At 43.1% G+C, this 9,049-nt stretch overlaps 1 non-coding gene across 1 annotated transcript; it reads left to right on the top strand.

The window, feature by feature from the left end:
* Positions 1–8,221: 8,221 nt before the first annotated feature.
* On the top strand, positions 8,222–8,293 carry TRNAP-UGG (transfer RNA proline (anticodon UGG)). Its single transcript has one exon. It is a non-coding gene; the product is annotated as a tRNA-Pro (tRNA).
* The last annotated feature ends 756 nt before the right edge of the window (positions 8,294–9,049 follow it).

Raw genomic sequence — 9,049 nt, 5'->3', positions numbered from 1 at the left:
GAAGAGAACAACTGTTTATGAATAGCTTAAAGTTACGATGTTTTAGAAGAAACCAAGTTTCAGCCTGTTGAGGGCGGACATAGCTATGTACGTACCTCGCGTGAGGATTAAAGAGAACAACTATTTATCAATAGACTAAAGTTGCGATGTTTTAGAAGAAACCAAGTTTCAACGAATAGAGGTCAGACATACCTTAAAATCTTCGCGCTGCAAACTGTTACTCGGATGTATAAAATGCGTGCGTTCAAGCCTGAAACTCGAATGATAATATTCTGGTCGTACCTAAAAAGAAGAAACATATATGAATGTAGTGTAGGGTGCATCATCTAACCTAATTATCTTTACAACTCAAAGTTCGAAAACATACCTTTTAAAAAAAATGCACGTGCTGCAGACTGTTACTGGGATGAATAAAATTGCGTACTTTCGAACGGTACCTAAAAAAAGAACAAACATATATGAATGTAGATGTCTAGCGTAGAAGTTGCTTTGCAAATAAAAAAGTAACTAACAGTTCTACCTTACCTTAAGATAAAGGCTGAAGAATAATATTCACTGCAGACGGGAGATGTGTGTGTGTGTGTACGTAATAAACGCATACAGAGAACTGTGAGCACTTCGCGCAGACTGCAGCGGCTAAATATTCCGCTTGTTACCAACCGGATGTGAAAAAATCGCTGACAAACTGCGGGTACAGTCGGAACGAATGCAAACAAGAGCTCCCACCTGCAGGCTGACGTATTCGAACCTCCTGTTGATGCCGAGGTGTCAGAATTTAAGAGTTCGAGCCTTGGAAAGTTAGCGTGTGATCCTCGACTTCTCGAGGGTACATACGCGGTATTCCTTACCTGTAGGTATTGAGCTAAAGCTAGATCATGTAATGACGATCGCGCAGGCCCCTCGCCTAGCATTTACGGCTTCTAGTTCGAACCCGCTATCCCCGAAGTAGCGAGAATGATTGGAGAGTGTTGAGGGTGATTCATTCGTCGGATGGAGGCGTTAAGCTATGTGCAGGCTTCTTCTAGTCGGGGTACGCGATTCAAATCCTGGCAACTTATACCGTCGGGAAGGGCATCCGGCTAGATCATGCAATGACGATCGCGCAGGTCCCTCGCCTAACATTTACGGCTTCCAGTTCGAACCCGCTATCTTCCGAAGTAGCGAGAATGATTGAAGAGTGTTGAGGGTGATTCGTTTGTCAGATGGAGGTGTTAAGCTGGCTTCTTCGGTAGGAGTAGGCTATGTCGGGATATCGATTTAAAATCCTAGTCAGGAGGAGCAACCGGTCGTATAAAACTATGGTGTGAGGCGGGGTGTGTAAAAAAAAAGCTAGCAATAAGTAAGGGCTGTTGATGGGGACGTTAAACCTTGTGCAGACTCCTTCGAAAATGATTTTTTGAGCACAAGACTTGACGGTGATTCATTTGTCGGATGGAGGCAATAAGCCTTGTGCAAGCTTCTTCAGTGGGAGTAGGCTATGTGTCGGTACCGGGATATCTAGTTATAAAACCCGCTACAACAAATTTATCGCGTATACTGCGATTTAAAATCCTAGTCAGGAAGGGCAGCTGGTCGTATAAAACTATGGTGTGAGGCGGGGTGTGCAAAAAAGCCAGCATTAAGTAAGGGCTGTTGATAGGAGGCGTTAAACCATGTGCAGGCTCCTTCACCAGTAGAAGCCTACATGCCGGTACCGTGCTGGTTCTTTCGATAGGAGTAAGCACTGTGTGTGTTTTAACCTCTCCGTACAATCATGATAGTTTACGTTAGGAACTTACATAGGCTAAATGCTACACATTCCGTGGCAGAGCCGGGAATCGAACTCGGACCTCCGAGGGTAGCAGCTAACTACTACACCACAGAGGAGTACTATTTCAGAATATTTTACAACCTTAATTAGTACTGTGTTTTAAGAGCTTACATGGGACTCAGCTAAGAAGACGTTCGCGAGTTACAAGCCGCTTATCAGCACGCAGTGTCCTCGTTCAAGGTCGAGCCGGAAGATACGTGTACAATTTCAGCTAACACACGCATTCCACACAACTCGCTCAGAATGACTGTGCCGATGCTTCAAGGACTGTAGAACAAATCTATAGCCTACAGTATGCATGCCTCTCACCCGGTAGTCTCGGGTTCGATTCTCTTGGGAATAAAAATGTGTTTAAATCGCATGAATTTGTTGAGTTATCCTTCCTGATGCAAAACTAGCAGTATCTAACCTCATACACTATAGTTTTCAACCGGTTGCCCCTTCCTGGCAACTCGGATTAAGAATCTGTTTTACAACGTCTAACACGGGGAATCGGGGATTTACAGCTGGATGCACTTCTTAGATTTTAAATCACGAACTATTGTTTTACGGCCGGATGCCCTTCCTGACGCAAAACTAAGATTTTTAAATCACAAGAATTTGTTTTAAGACTAGTCGCCCTTCCTGATGCAAAACTGGCAGTATCTAGCCTCTCACGTCATACACTATTGTTTCGACCGGTTGCCCTTCCTGACAACTCGGATTAAGAATCTGTTTTACAACTTCTAACACGAGAATCGGGGATTTACAGCTTAAAGATGGCAGATGACAGCTGTCAGAAAAGCATATAGGTTTGTAAAGCACGTAGAATTTACCGCCACCCGGCAGCACGGTGATTAAAGATGGCGGATGACAGCTGTCAGAAAAGCACATGGGTTTGTAAAGCATTTAGAATTTACCGCCACCACATAGAGTGTAGCATCGAGGTTTGTGATGCAAGATGGCGGATGACAGCTGCACATGGCTTTGTTTCCAAACAAGAGCACGTGGAATTTGCCGTCACCACATAGAGGGCAGCACGGTGATTAAAGATGGCGGATGACAGCTGCACATGGCTTTCTTTCCAAACAAGAGCACGTGGAATTTGCCGTCACCACATAGAGGGCAGCACTGTTCTCTCTGGATTAAAGATGGCGGATGACAGCTGTCAGAAAAGCATATAGGTTTGTAAAGCGTATAGAATTTACCGCCACCACATAGAGTGCAGCACTGCTCTCTCTGGATTAAAGATGGCGGATGACAGCTGATGAAATTGCCCGCAGCATTGTGCTCTGTTGGTTAAAGATGGCGGATGACAGCTGTCAAAAAAGCACGTGGCTTTGTCTCCCAACAAGAGCACGTGGAATTTGCCACCACCACATAGAGTGCAGCACTGTGCTCTGTTGATTAAAGATGGCGGATGACGGCTGTCAAAAAAGCGCGTGAGTTTGTTTCCAAACAAGAGCACGTGGAATTTGCCGCCACCACATAGAGGGTAGCACTGTTCTCTCTGGATTAAAGATGGCGGATGACAGCTGTCAGAAAAGCATATAGGTTTGTAAAGCATGTGGAATTTACCGCCACCACATAGATTGCAGCACTGTTCTCTCTGGATTAAAGATGGCGGATGACAGCTGTCAAAGGTAAGTAGCTAAAGAGGGCAGCACTGTGCTCTCTGGATTAAAGATGGCGGATGACAGCTGTCAAAGGTAAGTAGCTAAAGAGGGCAGCAAGGTGCTCAAAGATGGCGAATGACAGCTGTCAAAAAGCACGTGGCTTTGTTTACCTCATGCTAGTTAGGTTAAGTTGGTACCACTAAGGTTTAGGCCCGTCAAGATGGCAGTACTGATGTTAGCGATGCGTTGTTGTCTGTCAAAAAGCACGTGGCTTTGTTTACAAATCTGTTGAAAAGCACGTGGCTGTCAAAAAGCACGTGGCTTTGTTTACCTCGCGCTAGTGAGGTTAAGTTGGTACCACTAAGGTTTAGGCCCGTCAAGATGGCAGTACTGAGGTTAGCGATGCGTTGTTGTCTGTCAAAAAGCACGTGGTTGTCAAAAACACGTGGCTTTGTTTACCTCATGCTAGTTAGGTTAAGTTGGCACTAGTAGGGTTTAGGCCCGTCAAGATGGCAGCAGTGAGGTTAGCGATGCGTTGTTGTCGATGACAGCTGTCAAAAAGCACGTGGCTTTGTTTACAAATCTGTCAGAAGCACGTGGCTGTCAAAAAAAACACGTGGCTTTGTTTACCTCGCGCTAGTGAGGTTAAGTTGGCACTACTGAGGTTTAGGCCCGTCAAGATGGCAGTACTGAGGTTAGCGATGCGTTGTTGTCTGTCAAAAAGCACGTGGCTGTCAAAAAACACGTGGCTTTGTTTACCTCATGCTAGTTAGGTTAAGTTGGCACTAGTGGGGTTTAGGTCCGTCAAGATGGCAGCAGTGAGGTTAGCGATGCGTTGTTGTCGATGACAGCTGTCAAAAAGCACGTGGCTTTGTTTACAAATTCAAATCTCCCACCAAAATTCAAATTTCCCGCCAAAATTCAAATTTCCCGCGGGCGGCGGCGGCGGCGGAGGCGGCGGAGGAAGAGGCGGGCGGAGGCGTGCGGCGGCGGAGGCGCCCGAACCATCCAATTATACTACTACAGCACATACCTTTCCCCTCATGTTGAGAGGAGATATCAAGGAATGACACACGCTACTATTTAATTATGTCAAATCACTGAAAACGCATAAATAACACCAAAAACTTCACACAAAAATACACGTGTTCTTATGACAGAATCAGCACCGTTCAGGTCTATCAGCTAGAGTGAGCTCCAATAGCTGTCCCTCGATATCTCGCTCAGTGTCGTGTATTGTCTCTACGTATTTGGTCCCGTGTACTGCCACTTATTTGAAGAGAAACACGTGGCCTCAGTAATGAGGGATAATTATTATTCACGGTGTTTGTAAGCCATTTTTGTTTGTTATTGTGACACGGCCATGGCTACACTTCTCAGGGTCCAGGCATCCACCTTACCACTGCCACTTCAATGCAGTCTAGCTAATTTAGCCACAAGTGAAATGAAAGGATATGTGGTCGAAAATAACAAATCTTTCCATCTCACTGATGTGGAAAGCGTGGTGTGCCACGCAGTCAAACATGTTACAGAGGATAAGTAGAAAAGTGGTGAGAGTCACACCTGGGAAGATCTAGTAAGTCGAAGGAAGCTCATGGAATTCTTGAATGTCCAGTAGAAGAAATTATGATTTCCATGGGTAAGGCGGCAGCAGTGACTCCAGTGATACCGCAGGGATGAAGATACCGATATTTTCTAGGAGTATGGCATATTCCCTTAGGATTAGTAATGTGACTGCATAATTTTTTTTCATTATATATGTTATTATTTCGGGGCTACTATTCTATGAGCACATTGAAGTTTTATTGTACCAGCGATATTTTATTACCACGGTGATACTATTCTCAGGGTTTTGTTTTTTATTCTGACTTATTTTAATTGCGGTGATACTATTTACAGAGTTAGAGTTTTAATATTATTATTTTATTATTACGTTTGTAGTCTAGTATTATTTAGTTATTACGGTTATTCTATTCTCTGATTGTGCTTAACTTTGACTTGAATGTTTCGTTATTATATTTACGTTATTCTCGGAATGTGGTTAATTTTGATTGTAACGTTTTAATATTATGGTTACACTATGATTGGTTTTAAATATATTAGAGGTAATTTTCGCGTATTTCCATATGCATTTTCATCACATTAACACAGAATCTGATCTACGTGTGCGTGAAACATTTGAGAAGCTCGCGTTTGTTCATATCGAACGGTTCGAAATCGACAACAGTGTCTGAGAAACGTTAGGATCGGAGAGCGGGCGACTCGACTATAGAAGGTGAAATTGTTTTTTTATATGCACTTATCCTATTATTCTTGTAAATAAGTATCTTAAAGTGTGACAGTCATTACAGCAAGTAAGGTGGAACCCGCACATGGAAACAGTCACACAAAGCAGCACATTGGTAAAGCAAGCTTAATAGTCTAGTTGTAAATGTAAAAGGTACATAAACTAAGTTACTTACATTGGTCACAGATCAGTCTGCCCTCCGACTGAACCGGATAAAGGCGTTCTACTGTACACGTATATTGAGAACTCATCCCGAAGGATGGTTGGATCCTCACCAGCTTCGCCATAAGATGCCATACAGGCGTACTTACTCAGCGAACCAGAACATGCTGTTACATATCAGTGTGGCACGACTAACCGACTCCTCGATTCGTACCATGATCGGCGGGACAAGATAAGTATCGCCCAATTACTGTCACACACGAAACAGGAGCACAGTACAGCAGAGATTACCGAGCGAGTTGGCTACGAAGCTATAGACAGTAGATCCGAACCTCACTGATAGCAACCCTTGTCCCATTTCGGTGCGGCATAAAACAAACAGAAAAATACATCTGGGCACTGCTGTAGACATAGCGTAGATATTTTTTCTCCAATTCAGGTAGGCTACTAGTGGTTGAATTGTGTGCCGTCTATTCTTGGCTGCCTATCTATTGCCCGCCCGTCTAGTTGATAGATTCAGTTAAATCAAATAGCTGTAAGTGAATTTCAAAATCATTAAAGTTATGATTACGTAGGAGGTATAATAATAATAATAATAATAATAATAATAATAATAATAATAATAATAATAATAATAATAATAATAATAATAATAATAATACATTCCGAGAATAATTATATCCTGGTGTGGGATAGTGTTATGATACTTTTACAGATTATTATTTTGTTCTTATTTAATCAGTTTACCGTCCAGGGTTGATTTCTCCCCAGGACTCGGCGAGGGATCCCACCTCTATCGCCTCAAGGGGAGTGTCCTGGATCGTGAGACATTTCGTTGGGATACAACTGGGAAGAAGGACAAATATCTCTTCAAGGCAGCCTCACCTGCTATTCAGAACAGGGACCTTGTGGGGGATGGGCAGATTGGGAGGGATAAGCAAGGAAGAGGGAAGGAAGTGGCCGTGGCCTTACGTTAGGTACCATCCCGACATTTGCCCAGAGAAGAAGTGCGAAACCACGGAAAACCACTTCCAGGATGGCTGAGGCGAGAATCGAACCCCCTCTGCACAGTTGACCTCTCGAGGTTGAGTGGACCCTGTTCCAGTTCTCGTACCACTTTTCAAACTTCGTGGCAGAGCCGGGGATCGAACTCGACCTCCGGAGATGGTAGTTAATCACACTAACCTCTACACCACAAAGGCGGATTTCACTGCACTTAAAATTATCACCGGGCGAGTTGGCCGTGCGGTTGGGGCTCGCAGCTGTGAGCTCGCATTCGGGAGATAGTGGGTTCGAACCCCACTGTCGGCAGCCCTCAAGAAGGTTTTCCGTGGTTTCCCATTTTCACACCAGGCAATTCATACCACGGCCGTTTTCTTCCCATTCCTAAGCTTTTCCTGTCTCATCGTCGCAAAAAAAAAAAAAAAAAAAAAAAAAATGTTTCTTGATTTGGATAGATTTTAACTACTGCTATTTGTGTTTGTTGTGCTATTATTTTATTAAATCTGCTAACATTAATATTATTAGCCCACTATTAGTAGTATCTAAATGTATCATGCTTGTGTGTTTCAAAACGATTGAGTGATTACCTCGTGATTACCTTGATCTTTAGGAAATAGGTATAATGCAAATCGAATTCTAGAATACTTTGAACATTGTAGAGCTGAGCACATGGTACTTTGTTAAATTTCTTGCCAATAATTCCATAAAACGTGATGCTACCTCTATAACGCGCAGGTTACAGGTGTTGGCCGCAAACATGGCGGCGTTCGACGACCGTATATACAGTCAATGGACCTTGGTCGACTATCTGATTAGTGCGCCATGCTTGGTGGTGGGAGTAATGGGTACTAACTGCTTATCTCTCAACTGCACGACACTGCAACCGTCTAGAACAACGATCAATTTCACAGTATGTTATTTAAGAGCTAATGATCGGAGAAACATAATATGGTGAGTTTGTGTACTAATCCATTTTGGAGCTGAGAAATCAAAATTCCCGGCAACAGTGCAGTGACACAGTTACAGCCTTGGAGCTTGTTGGATCGTAAGGGAATGAAGTTGACTTTTTCCTTTAAGTACCGGTCCTGTATTTGACAGCTACGTGACATTAAAACTGTAATTGAAAGTCGTTATGGGACGAAATGAGCTCTACGTTTTCCTATGTTTAAAGTAAACTCTCGGAAAGGTATATCCGTTCACTAGGTATAATACAACAGTGCGTATTGGTTGTTATAAAGTTTAAATTACACAGCAATGTATGTGCAATAAATATTGCTAAGAGATATGTAAATGGAATAAGGTAATTAATTATGAAGAAAATAACAATAGACTGTATATAATCTTGAGTCTTATGCGCCGCAGCGTGGCCTCTTGGTCTAGGGGTATGATTCCTGCTTTGGGTGCAGGAGGTCCCGGGTTCAAATCCCGGAGGGGCCCGTAATTTTTATCTCTGGAACTATTGATTATGTTGTGCATCTCATTCAGCTAATGAAAATGTGAACCGTGATTGTCTCCACAGTTAAAACTATTGCTGACTATTTCCTCTAGCTAGCTGCCAGTAACCAATAGTGGACGTTCGTTCATACTGTCATAGCTACAATATTATATGTCAGGTCTGTTGTTGGACTCTCTTCGTCGGTAACAGATGGTGAATAATCACTGTATATATTGTCAAGTTATCACCCATTTTCTTTAGGAATCTTATTGAGAAAAGCTTTCTTAAAACTAGTAATAATACTAATAATAATGCTATTTGTGTTACGTCTCACTAACTACTTTTTACGGTTCTCGCAGACTCCGAGGTGCCGGAGTTTAGTCCCGCAGGAGTTTCTTTACGTGTCAATAAATCTACCGAGCACCTTCAAATTCCACCATAACCTGCCAAGTTGAACGCCTCAACCGTGTGAGCCACTCAGCCCGAGACCTCATAACCAACCTACATTGGCGCCAGAGAACGGTGATTTATAACCACATCCTGGGGGGAGTTTACTGAGTGTTACACATTAACTTCAGAGAATTAAAATGTCCCCGTACGTAGCAGGTCACTTTCACCCTCGATAGTCAGTCTCATCAAACAGTGGCGGATTTCTTTTTCCTTGGAGGGGTAGAATAATCAATCTTCTTTCTTATTAATCCGTTTACCCTCTAGGGTTGGTTTTTCTCTCGGACTAAGCAAGGGATCTCACCTCTACC

This window comes from Anabrus simplex, chromosome 8 (genome assembly GCF_040414725.1).
Source record: "Anabrus simplex isolate iqAnaSimp1 chromosome 8, ASM4041472v1, whole genome shotgun sequence".
In the NCBI taxonomy this organism is placed as follows: domain Eukaryota; kingdom Metazoa; phylum Arthropoda; class Insecta; order Orthoptera; family Tettigoniidae; genus Anabrus; species Anabrus simplex.
Note: the sequence above shows the minus strand (reverse complement) of the source record. Positions and strands in the feature narration are given on the sequence as shown.